Below are 14096 nucleotides of genomic sequence, written 5' to 3'. Positions count from 1 at the left end.
TTTTTGAAAACACTTGTCTGTGATGATTAGGACAAAGCATGCTAGTGATATTGTCACGCCATAATGATGATATATGCATTAACTTGTATATCATGTAAAAATGTTTAACATGTATTTACTTGTTTACATGAGAAGTAATTTGGGATGTAATATGCTATAAAATGATGATAAATATTATGCATGATTACTTATGGATGTCATTTGTGTGAACACTAAAAAGATGAATTAATAATTAATTAATTAAAATGGGATGTGGGGTGAAGGGTAGCAACCTAGACTTAGGTATGTATCCTATCCTTGTGGGTTGAAAGATACGTATAAGATAAAGAGATTAAGCCAACTTTGAAGTTGACTGGTTTTTATAGACAACTACTCGGGGCATGATCCTGGTGCACCTTGGTATACCGGGACTGGAGTGGTGTTGACGATTGATGGAATGTTTGTGCAAACACCACATGGGATTTATGAGGTGTATCTTTATGGCATTGACACCGCTTGTACCAATCCTTATCGACAACACATGTACTAGTATATACAACGTCGAAGTAGCGAGCACAGAAAACCAGGGGCAATGTTATGGGTGAGAGTCGCGCCTTATTTCGTACATTTGTTCATTTCGGTCATGTTAGTAGCGAATGTCATACTTACCTTGGGGTTACTGATAAGAATATAGACCCATAAATCGGAAGTATTACAACAACAATTACAAAGACGATTAAGAGGAAAATAATTGTAAATGATGAACATGAAGATTTATAATATTTTATAAAATTATAGTGAGGGATGAAGTAATAAAAAAATTAGTTACATAGTTGAGTAATGAACTGTAACTAAATGAAAAAGCTCTAAAGATGAATAATAATAATTGATATTAATTATGTTGGTTTTGTGATATGTGTGATGCCATGATATGTGAGTGTATGAATGTGTGTTTATATGATATCTTGTTTGACCCATTTGGGATATTTGCATTCCATAACATTGTACTTATGATTAGATCACTTAACATTTGTTGACACTTGTTTCTTTGCTTGTTAATTGTCTTGCATTGGTAAAGGTAGCATAGTCTAATGACCTGGCAAAAATGGTTTCTCTTGGGTAGTTTCTTCGAGTATTATTTTAGTTATGCTAATATTTGAACATTTTGTTGAGTTTGCATAAAACTTGTTTTAAGAACTTGGTTTATTCTGGTTTGTGAGCTTTAATGTTGATGAATGATGTTTTTGTAATAAAAGTGACATTGGCGAAGTTTTCAAGAAATAAAAAAAAGACTTCTACTAAAGAATTCTGTTAAATAAATGTTATAAAAAATTGGGTGAAAAATCACGGTGTTTCAAGTTGGTATCAAAGTCATGTTGTGAACGAACTGATTATAGAGGTTGGTGTTCAGACTCACAGTGTAGACTAGCTCAATTAGGTTGATTTAGATCCTTAGGGGGGAGGAGTGTGTATGTTGAGAGTTATATGTTATTTGCTATATGCCTTTAGGACTCTCATTTGTTTTCAATATCAAAGCATCCTCTCTTCTTTCTCCTACATCTTGTAATTTTAATATCACTCGATGTTAGGGGTGCATTTGAGAACACATAGTATCCTGAATATATATATATATATATATATATATATATATATATATATATATATATATATATATATATATATATATGTAACCTTTCCATGTGTTTTTATAGCATCAGAAAGAAGCATAACCAGTCAGTAAGTTGAAAGTCAAAAATGGAAAAAAGTTTATGTTATAATCATGTAAACCTAATCCATAAGGTAGTTATAGTGGTGACTACATGGGTCCTAAGTTCTATATGCTACTACTTATTTGTTCATTCAGAACAATCAATTGATTCTACTCTTCTCATACTTGAAAATCCAAATCCTAAATAAGTGTCAATCTTTATTCTATGTAAATAAGATAATTTGCAAATGTAATGTACATTATGGCATGCCATGTGACATAGTCAGGTTTCTTATTTTCATTTGGCCGTAGGGTATCCTTAGAAATAAACATGTTATGCTTTTAATCTAAAAAATTTAATTCCCATTTTAGTTTCTTTTAAGAGTACGAGTTGATATTGAAGTAGGAAACACTTGCTTTAATTTTCCTTTGTCGAAATTATATGCATAGGGTTATATCTACAAATTTTGATGCTAATGTTTTTAGTTCCCACCAATCGATCTTATAGTTTTTACAAGTACAAGGTATCCTTCATTGTATCACAACATTATACTTTGAGGGTGGGAGAGATTGTTGAGAACTTTATGGAAGAAGAGGGTATGGAGGAAGAAGGATGATGCAAAAAGCAAGAAAATTGAAGCAGGAGTAAGTCTTATGCATGACGTTACAAATTATTTGGATAACTATAAAGCGTATCGACTGGAAGACTTGGATGGAGCCGCATATATGTTTATAGAAAGATGGGTTATCTAAGGGTTTGTTTTTAGGGGTCATATCCATGGGAAGCCATATAAAATCATAAAGATGAGGTGGCATTGTTGTGAAGAACTAAAAACCTTGCAAAAGGTACATCAGTTCATCTTTAGCTCACTACTCACTCACACAAAATCTTCAATTACTTTTAGTAAATTTTAAGAGAATATTATCAATATAGACATGATAAATAAAAAAGTCCACACCAATATTTAATTGTTAAAGCACATGCATCCTTCCCAACAGGAAAATAGAATACAAATAAGTAATGCATAGACGAAATAAACATAATTATGTTTTGAAGCATACCACTATGTATCCATTGGCAAGTAAGATACATTTCGCATCATTTTTTAAAGCTTCACCGGAGGTGCTAGCATCAACACTTCCTCTTTCACGAGGTATGTTTAAAGATGACTTGTTATTATTCACATATTTAAGGACTCCATTTTAAGGCAATTCCCTCTAGCTACCTTAAAGTTTTGAGTTTTTCACTTAATGTGATAAAGGCACTAATAGTAATTATTTTCTTGAAGCCTTTAATGAGAATATAGATAGCCCTTTAGCACCTAAAAATATTTTTTGTGCTGCAGTTTTTATGTAAATATCATCCTTTTAATTGAAATTATAAAGAAATCGAGGAAATACTAGCATAACCAGATAGATGTTTAACTTGAAGATTGTATCAACAGTGCATAACGTGGCTAGCAAGAGGGGATGATAAGGAATGAGGTATAGTTGGACCGAGCATGGCAACCATAAGGACATTTGTTGAATTTACAAATGTTGTAAAAAGAGAAACCTTCATATGATTACAAGTTGGTGGTATTCACCAAATAACTCTTTTTCATGACTATGGTATACACACATGGTTATTTACTAATAATAGCAACGTACTTAGAATTACTTACACATAGTACAAATGTATTTACTTTTCGTCAAAGATTCAAAGAAATCCCAAATTACCTTCAATGGATGTCCAACTGATCTCCTGCTTGATTGTTGAGTTTGGTACCATAGTTCACTGCCTATATTGGCTACATTTTAATTTGGTTCTTATCTTTCAATTCGGAATACAACATTTCTCCTTTCTTGGTATGCTCTACCACTCCTCTTCTCTATTTTGGATTTTCTTCAAGTTCAATGATGTAATACATATAAAAAAACTAGAATTTTATAATACACAAATGAATGTAACTATGTTGTTGTTTTGTGGAATCTCTAGACCAATCGTCGGTCATGCTTAGCACAACCTATAGACATTACTAGTATATATAAGTTTTGGATCTTTTAAAAACCCAAATATTCATAAGAACCTGAGAACCTTTTTGTTATAGATTTAAAAAAAAACAAATATGCACTTCTAAAATGTAAAAATATAAGAACACTTGATTAAACAATTTTTTTAAAACAATTGTACATACGAAATTGTGTATATATGCAATACATGATATGCATATATTCACATACACACAAACACACACACACACATATATATTTTGAATCTACCGCTTAAGCGCTCCAGCATAACGAGAGGACGAAACATATTTTATTCATATATGAATACATATTCATACATGAATAAGTATATACCTATATATATATATATATATATATATATATATATATATATATATATATATATATATTCGTATATGAATATGTATGTGTCTGCTCAAGAGTGATTATTCATGGTCACACTAATTCATATATGGATATCTATGGTCGTTATCTTATACTATATTATAAATCATATTAGTTATATCTTGAATTTTAAGAGGTATAAGTTACAAAAATTTTTGTACAAATCAATTGTGCAAAAATAATTGATTAATACTTGTGAAAAGTTTGAAGACTTGAATTAAGGAAACTAATCAAGAAATTCAATTTGGAGCAAAATGAAAAAGTTAAAATATTAAATTCAGATATATATAAATAAATTTATAATTCTTAAACTAAACATCAATATTAATTAATTTACATCAATTATATAAACGGACAATTTGAAAATAAACTATAGACATAAAATATTTTATTTAAAAAAGTTAAGTTTTTATTATGTAAAAACTAATAATAAAATCTAATAATTATTTTTCCGTAAGAACCTATCCACCAAAACAGTTATTTATCACCGCCGCTTTGCGCATGCACACGTTTAGTTATATTTGAATAATTATCGTCATTATCATGGAGTCTCACTAATTCTTTTTAATTTTTGTTCTCATTCATTGATTTTCACTAATTTTCATACTTGTAGAATATGATTATGAAGAACACATTATAGAATATGATTATCAAGAATACATTATGACACAATGAGAATAAAAAAAATCTATAATACATTTTATACGATTTAATTATTGAGAACGCATGATAAAGAAAATAGTTATATAAAGTCGGACGTATTCACATTACCAAACAACCTATTCTCTTAGTCATTATCATAAAATAGCACTATCTATATGTCCACACACAATATTATATATATATATATATATATATATATATATATATATATATATATATATATATATAATTCGAAGATAAGTGACATAATTTCTATGCAATAATGAATAACATGATTTTTGCAATCCATGTTTATAAGGCTTTCTTCAATAATTCTTCATCTTGCATCCGAAATATTAATATATATCTCAAGAAAAAATCTTTTTCACAAAAAATTTGTTTTTGTTCTTTAATATCTCATTTTCTTTTCTCAAAAAGTTATCTTTATTTAAAGTATTTCTCTCATTAATGTTCAATCATACTTAATCATAATAGTTTGATATTGATGGATTCTTGAATTTAAAGTTTCACTTGATCACATATGAGAATGTTTCGATTTACATTGATATCCATTTGATAAAAGAAATGCAAGTTTTTAGCATCACAAGAAAAATCTTTTTGACAAATAAAATGTTTTTGTTCCCTAATATCTCATTTTCTTTTCTCAAAAAGTTATTTTGATTTAAAAAATAAAGTATTTCTCTCTTTAATGTTCGACCGTACTTGATCATAATAGTTTGATATTGATCCATTCTTGAATTTAAATTTTGAGTTGATCACATATGAGAATGTTTCAATTTACATTAATATCCATTTGATACATGAAATAAACTTTTTAGCATCTCAAGAAAAATCTTTTGACAAAAAAAATTTGTTTTTGTTCCTTAATATCTTATTTTCTTTTCTCAAAAAGTTATTTTGATTTAAAAAATAAAGTATTTCTCTCTTTAATGTTTAATCGTACTTGATCATAATAGTTTGATATTGATAAATTCTTGAATTTAAAGTTTCACTTGATCACGTGTGAAAATGTTTCAGTTTACATTGATATCCATTTGATACAAGAAATGCAACTTTTTAGCATGATTTAATAAACTTTTGTATTCATACCCTAATATCATTTATAAAAACGACATAGAGGCAATTGAATAGGTTGATACAATTTTCGGATTTTATATTGTGGAGTTTCAAATAAAAACAAGTTTAACGGAAGGGAAAAAACTATTTGGCAATCCAGGGTGGGTGTTATCGGGAGGCACGTCATGCACGTGAACACCATCCGTGACTAGGGTTATGGGGCATGATTGTTTGTGATGAGGTATAACTAGCTAGTTTGACACTTGACGAAGGTTTTTTTTTCCTTTGGTATCCCTCCCGATGGTCATAAGACCGTTTGAGTATAATAAAAAAGAGTAAAATCTAAACTATTATAAAAATACCAACCACTTTATTTGCATTTCAACACACACAAAACATTCCAAACACTCAAAACAAACCAAATATAATTCAAGCCAAGACAACAATTCTAAATATAATGGAAAAGGACATTTACCAGAGCACCGACGGTCTAACTGAAAAATGGCGCGAGTGAAGGCTAGCCTACACAATCTTCAACTCAACAACATATTTAATAATCTTCAAAATATGTCTACTAGTGATGCAAATGATTGTGAACATTGTAATTAGACACCAATGTAAGATTCAATCTTAATGAAAATTATGAGGATTCTTCGGTAGTCTCCACTAGTCTCCACCGAAGGTAAAATTGAAAAAACCAAATTAAAGGGATAAGACAAGATGAGAGGGATCATCATCAGGAACTCATATCATCGAATATGTCGTGGATGAGCTTGTATCAAAACTCAATCTACATTTGACATTTCTTAATAAGAATATAAAATATTCCAACATAAAGAAAAACTCGATTCGGAACAACAAAACATAGTTACGAATCAAAAAATAATGACCGGTATGCAAATGTTGAACAGGAAACCAAATACAAACATTTCAGCACGAGATCTCGAGCTTTTCAACAAAATAAAAGACCGAATCCGCGAAAAATGGGGCATTTAGTTTTTAAGCAATATAGTTCATGACTTTTTAAGAAATTCATTGGAGTACTCGAAATCTCTTAGACCACTAGCGGAGTCCATGACTTTCAATGAAACCCATATAATGGAATTCTTCCTGGTCCGATCCATGCTAATGTACTATAGATGGACATATGTAAAACATCTTGAAGGGGGTACTGACCAAGTTTCAAAGGCCACATATTGACTCCACTTTTGAACTGTTACTCAATATATAACTAAGACTTAAAATTTAAGACTCCAATCAAACAAAACTTGGAGGACTTAGTAGAATAATTCCAATTGATAGGTTTTTTATGAGGTCTATCTATCTATCTATATATATATATATATATATATATATATATATATATATATATATATATATATATATATATATATATATATATATATATATATATATAATTCAAAACTTATTATGTCCCTCAAACTACACTAATTGATATTTTTGTCTCATGATTTCACTAGAACTAGAAAACCACAAATATATTATAATATATTAGCTAAACAAAACCTTAGAATTTGCATCATATCAACCCACATAACGCTAGCAAACTCAATTCTAATACAATAATATCAAAACAAAGTTTTTAAATTTTCTAGAATTTTCTTATATTTTAGACCATTTTTAAAGTCTTCATTATATATATATATATATATATATATATATATATATATATATATATATATATATATATATACATCATGCTTTCTTTTATCCCTTTTCGACCCTTATCCCACACTTATTTCATATAATGCCCTCATTGTATGCATAAACAATAAAGCATAGAAAAGCTAAAAATGGAGAAAAATGAAGATTGACTGGGGATAGTAGTGCAATGTCAAATCTATCATAGCGGGAAGTTATTGTCATCACGTACAATTTACCAAAAAACTACACTTCTGAACTGCTATGGAAATGGTCGTATCGTGTACCAAGTAAGCAAACTTTGGCATTTATTGTACAAATAGCAAAAATATGCAATGTAGTTTCACTACGTCGTGGTAAAGTGGTCCCCGTGGCATGGCGATGACGTTTTGATTGGGTATACATCGCGAATGAAGGCATCAGCGCGACGTGACAAAGAGGTTGCCACGTCGTGGTTTCGCAAAAATTTCAAAAAGTCATGGAAAAATACGGTGATCGTTCGGTGTCAGGATAACACACTTCACTGATGTTGTATACATCAGTTTCCCAGTTATAAGGTTATCAAGCCACTTGTTCACTCAAAATTCACTCAGTTTCAAACATCACACTCCTCACTTGATTTTTTTTCACTCCTCTCGGTAATCATTATCTAACCCTCTTGAACTATTTCTTAGACTTATTGCCATATTTCTAATACTCTGCGAGATCAAAAACATAAACATGAGTAACAAAAAGGAAAATCATTCAGGTTACAACATAAAATAAAAATAAACACACCCAAAACAAACCAAAAACATAGTTTACAAACAAACCAAACAAACTAAAAAAAGCATAAAATAAAAAGGCTAGATCACTCGTCATCATCATCGTGACGAGTTCTACTCGAGCCCATACTATCATATCGTGGAAACGTTCATTCCAGCTACGAACATATGTGTAACATCCCGAAATATCAAGAGTAGAGATGAAGGGATAAAAGAGTAAATTGGGAAAGAGCGACTCGGCGAGTCCATGGGTGGACTCGACGAGTAGAGTCGCGACTTGGTCGCGTGTTAAGTAGCCGACTCGGCGAGTCAGTAAGTTGGACTCGGCGAGTAGGCGTTGAATGGAGAAAACCCTAAATCTGGAAGTTGAACCCTATATAAGGAACATTATGTTTCCTCCCCAGCCTCCTTATCACCCCTTGAGTCTCAGAAACCCTAATTTCGTGGAGAAACCCCATTGTTGAGCAAATTGGAGCTTGGAGAGGTGGTTGTTGTAGAGATCTTGAAGGGGAAGAGGCTTGGATCAAAGGGCTTTGCAAGAATTCGGGTTAATCATCTCTTGGGCTTCCTTTTTGAGGTATCATTCCATTGTTGAGCTATTATTGTCTAGATTCTTCATTTTGGGGGTGTTAGGAATCATATCTTTTGGGGTTTTGTTGTTTAAAGGTTAGATCTGAGGTTGCTACCTCAGATCTGGAATGGAGAAGGGTTGGAGTGCCTGAAAGTCCCTGTGTTTGAGTGTGTAGTGAAGCTATCATGTCCCAAACCCTAGCCCTAAGGTGTTAAAGGCCTAGATGTCTTTTGATTCACGTAAAGTTTGCCACTTTACGTGATGGATGGGTTGTAGGAGGCTAGATCTATGTTTTGGATCAATTGCATGGCCTGGAGTGCTTCTGTATGGATTCAGACCGGTGGTACTCGGCGAGTCACATGGGTGGACTCGACGAGTTGCTTGAAGATAAGCTGGAACTCGACAAGTTGGAAGAACAACTCGGCGAGTTGGATGAAGATGGCCTGGAACTCGGCGAGTTGTATGAACCACTCGGCGAGTAGGTTGAAGATACCCTTAGACTCGGCAAGTCTGTTCTTGGACTCGGCGAGTCTTGTCGAAGAGTCCCAATATTTTCTGGTTGAGTTGAGATTCAGCTTGTCAAGGGATGACTCAGTGAGTTGTGGGCGAGCGGACTCAGAGTTGTTGGACTCGACGAGTCTCGGGGTGACTCGGCGAGTTAGGTCGCGGATTGAGGGAAGTTCTGAGTATGGGGACTCGGCGAGTCATCCGGTTGACTCAGCGAGTAGAGTCAGTCAGGGGTTGACTTTGACCTTGTCTTTGACCAAGGGTTGACCTGTGGTTTCCAGGGGCATTTTGGTAATTGTTGGTTATTGTTTTGAGTTCAGTGCTTTGTTGTTGTTCCGTGGAGGAGTTCGTGTCGGAGTTTGGAGTAGCGGGATCTTATCCTTTCAGCCGGCAGTTTGGAGGTGAGTTATCCTCACTATATCAACAGGGTCTAAGGCACCAAGGTCGGCCCTTATCGTATTGAGATCCGGGTAGTTGTTGTTACGTTACTGCTTTGATATGTTTACATCCTGAGGGCTAGGATGGTATATGTTAGAGACCTGTTTGAGATCGGTATCTTGAGAGATAGGGTGATGCTATGCTAGTGACCTGATAGGTCGGTATCCTGGTTAGGATGATGTTATGTTATGTGATCTGTTTGATCTGCTTGTTGACTGTGAATTGCTATATGATTGTATGTTTATGTGCACATGGTTGTTTGGACTGGAGTGGGTTCAGGCGGGTCCTGCTTTGTGCTGTAGGCCAAGATACCCAGGGCGGAACGGTTGTTCCGAAGGCCCAGCGAACGGTCCGGATAGGCTATAGGCCCCAAGAGGGCGGACCAGACATGCCGAGGCTCGGAGAGTGGACCAGACCGACTGAAGGCCCGGTGTGGGCGGACCAGTCATACTGTAGACTCAGAGAGTGGACTAGGTGGATTGAAGGCCCGGCGCGGGCAGACCAATCACACTGCAGACTCGAAGTATGTGGTTAGATTCGGAGAGTGGACCAGGTGGATTGAAGGCCCGGAGCGGGCGGACCAATCACACTACAGACTCGATGTATGTGGTTAGATTCGGAGAGTGGACCAGGTGGACTGTAGGCCGGTGCGGCGGACCAGTCACACAGTAGACCCGAAGTGCATGGCTGTTCTGTGATCGGATATGTTATGGCATGTTATGCGTGTATGGTATAAGTGGTTGGTATTTTGGGGATATCTCACTAAGATTTCGGGCTTACAGTTGTGGTTTTATGTTTTTTAGGTTCTTTAGGAGATCGTGACAAGGCGAAGGCATGATCGTACCGCTCCTCATGATTTTGTAGAAATGTGATTCTGGGAATACGCTAAATGTTTTGTATTGGAAACCTTTTTGTAAAGATTTAATGGAATCGAGTTGTTTTTGAAAATTTAAAATTGGTTGTATTTTTCAGTCATTACAAGTTGGTATCAGAGCCTTGGTTTGAGTGAATTGGAGAAACACTCGTGTGACTCCAGTCTCAAATCGAGGAGAGTTTTCAAAAGAGTATTTAAAATGGTTTTCAAAATGAGTAAAGGAGGACGCGGAGGTACGATCAGCCGGAGCCAGTAAGTAACCCCAAAATACCATGCATGTTATTTTTTTTTTGATCTTTGATAGAACAGCATGCTAGTGTTAGGCTAGGGATCTTTAGCATTTCATGATAATGTTGCCTGATTTGTGATGCCTGTAGCCTAGGGTTTCCTTGTGGGAGATTTTCAGTGTTCCTCTAGTGGTGAGGGTTGAGAGCTGTTATGCATGTTTTCACTAGGGTGTTGTGGTAGTACTTCGTACAAATATAGGTAGGTGTGGAAGGTAGTATGGGCCCGTACTACTGAAAGCACAGGACCCATACGCGTATCAGGGAAACCATGATCTCTAGGGTTGGGTTGAGAGAGTTGGATCCCAGGTTAGTGGGAAGAGTCTGAGATTTTGTGTGGTGTTTTTTTCAGTATGGAGATTCCAAGGCATGATCAGAGTGGATCCGGATCAGGATCGAGAGCAGGAGAGGGAGTTCCGGGCGGGTCAGTACCGCCCGAGGTTATCGGTCAGATGAGCACGTGTGAGTTGGATGCGAGGATTCGTGAGATCCTGCGTGATGAGATTGCTGAGTTGTTCCGGGCTGAGTTGCCAAAGCTATTTGGGTCGATCAAGACCGCCATGGCTGAGTATTTTGATGAGCGCTATGCAGCTCTCACAGAGACGGCTGCTGCGGCGGCTACAGCAGCTGTAGCAGCGGCAGGGGGAGGAGCTGGTCGGGGCTTTCAGTATCGGGACTTCGACAATACGATGCCTCCCACCTTTGATGGAGTTCAGGACCCGATTGTTTCTATGAGGTGGTTATCGGACATGGAGGGGTGTTTCTTCACGTGTTCATGCCCTACTAATCAGAGGGTGAGGTGTGCTCTAAACCTGTTGAGGCTCGGGGCGAAGGATTGGTGGAGATTGACCACGGGGTCATATTCAGATACGCACAGGGCTGCGGTTTCATGGGATCAGTTCAGGCAGATGTTCAGCACTCGTTATGTTCCGCAAGTTGAGAGGGAGAGATTGGCTCAGGAGTTCCTTGAGCTGAAGCAGGGTTCGGAGTCGGTGACTGAGATCAAAAGGATGTTCACTGAGAGGGCAATGTTTTGCCCAGAGTTCGCTTCGGAGCAGGCTCAGATGTCTCGATATCTGAGCATGCTCAAGAGGGATATCAGACAGTTTGTGTCTACCCATAGGTGCGACACCTTGTTGGAGTTGTAGGAGGCCACTAGGCGGCGTGAGTTAGAGATTGAGTTGCAGTTGCGTGAGCTGAGGCAGGCTTCGGTGCAGTCGCAGTCGGCGCTGAAACGGTCCAAGACCGTTGATGTTAGAGTGGGGGATCTGAGCAGCCACACTTGTGGGAAGTGTGGGAGGGGTCACACCGGAGTTTGTAGGCCCGGTGGTGCATGCCGCAAGTGCGGAAAGGATGGGCACTATGCGAGGGATTGTCGGCAGTCAGCGCCGGTTCGGGATTTGAGGATTTGTTATCATTGTCATCAGGTTGGACATTTGAGGTTCAACTGTCCACAACTTGCTGCGGGATCGGTGCAGGCTCCAGCACCGGCCACTTTGAGGATTACAGGTGGAGGTCAGGGTGGAGCGGAGCCCCCAAGGGCTCAGGGTCGTGCTTATCAGCTTGCGGCAGAGGAGGTCAGAGCAGTGCCGAATGCAGCTGCGGGTATGTTCTTTCTTGATATCTTGTTATCTTGTGATTATTTGTGGTGTATTGTTTATGTGCTAGTATCTTTGTGTGGTTTTCGATGCGGTATTCATCGTTTTGAGGGTTGTGGTTTGGTTATGGGTTATTGTATTGGGAATTTCGTTGGTTATCATTCATGAGGGTTATTAGTGGAAACCTGGCATTTGGTTTGAAGGCCGGGTAGCATCTGCTTTCTGAGGAGTGGTTAGATGCAGATTGAATTTCTTTCGAGCGGGTTAATCAATGTTGATGGGGGATCTTGTTAAGGTTGTTTATGCATGTGTAAATCAGTCCGCGTGTAAGTGTTGGTTTTGTGCAGAGTCGTTCTGGGAGGTCGGTGATGGCAACCGGTGGTTGTTAATCAGTGCTACAAGTGGGGGAGAATTGGAAAATTCTCCGGGAGATCGATGAGTATTTGAGGGTGCTTAGCTGTTGGGATTCAGCAGTGTTCCATCAGTCCAGAGTGTAGGCTGGTAGGAGCAAGTGTCGGGCATGCGGGGCGGAATACAGACCTAGGGCATTCGATTGTGGAGGGCCTGGGAGCAGGCCGAGATCGAGCAGGTGCGATTGAGATAGAGTTCGGAACCCTTAAAGGGCTAGAACAGTATGCATGGGAGGATTTCCAGGAGAGATAGCTCGGAATGATGAATGCTAGTTGAGCGGTCCGGATAGACTGAAGGCCGGTAGGCGTACCAGTCAGGTCGCAGGCTCGGAGAACGGTCCAGCCTAACTGAAGGCACTGAGAGCGGTCCAGATTGGCTGAAGGTTCTGAGAGTGGTCCAGATTGGTTGAAGGCCTGGTGAGGCGGTCCATTCATGCTAAAGACTCTGCAGGTATTGTTGGATCGGTTCGAGGATATGGATTGTGTATGTTGCAGTGTGATTGCGTTAGAAGGTCTGGCCCCGGGTAGTGATCTTGATTAGTTGAGATAGTGCGTGGGCTTGAGAGTCCATGCGATGAAAGTCAGAGTATGTGTGTCGGATGGATAGCGGATACGCTATATAAGGGTGGTGTAGCGTTGGGCAAGCACTGTGGCACTTGTCGGAGTGGCAGTGTGGCCAAGTGGATTCCTTAGTAAAGGAAAAGAGAGAGGTGTGTAACTCCGAGAGGGAGTGCAAGTTCACGGAAGTGAAAGCGGCAGAGCAGAGTTATGATTAGAGTAATTCGAGTATGGTTATTGAGCAGCGTGTTTGAGGCAGTGGAATAGAAGCACATCCGGTTTGGGATGTCTGCTGAGGTCGCGGAGGGAATTCCGCAGGTGTAGAGCCAAGAGGCTCGGAAGGGATGCAGGGAGAGAGTCTTGGGCTCTCAGTGTGATTTTGATCAGGGAATTGGGTATGTATTAGTGGTTCATCCTGGGGGATGTTTGAGGATATCATCAGTGTATCGGGTTTCCCAAACCTGAGGGTGCTAGACTTAGTTCAGCATGTGTATGCGATTGCAAGAGGAGAACTCGTAGGAGTTACTCTGAGATAGAAGAATGAGCCTTTCCGTCAATATGGAATGGATAGAGTGGGATTCGGATCGGTGATCCGACGGTTCATGGTCTTCTAGCCCTTATGGGTCG

The sequence above is a fragment of the Lactuca serriola genome, chromosome 5 (assembly GCF_051521515.1).
Source record: "Lactuca serriola cultivar US96UC23 chromosome 5, Lser_US96UC23_V15, whole genome shotgun sequence".
In the NCBI taxonomy this organism is placed as follows: domain Eukaryota; kingdom Viridiplantae; phylum Streptophyta; class Magnoliopsida; order Asterales; family Asteraceae; genus Lactuca; species Lactuca serriola.
This window is presented reverse-complemented; position numbering follows the sequence as displayed.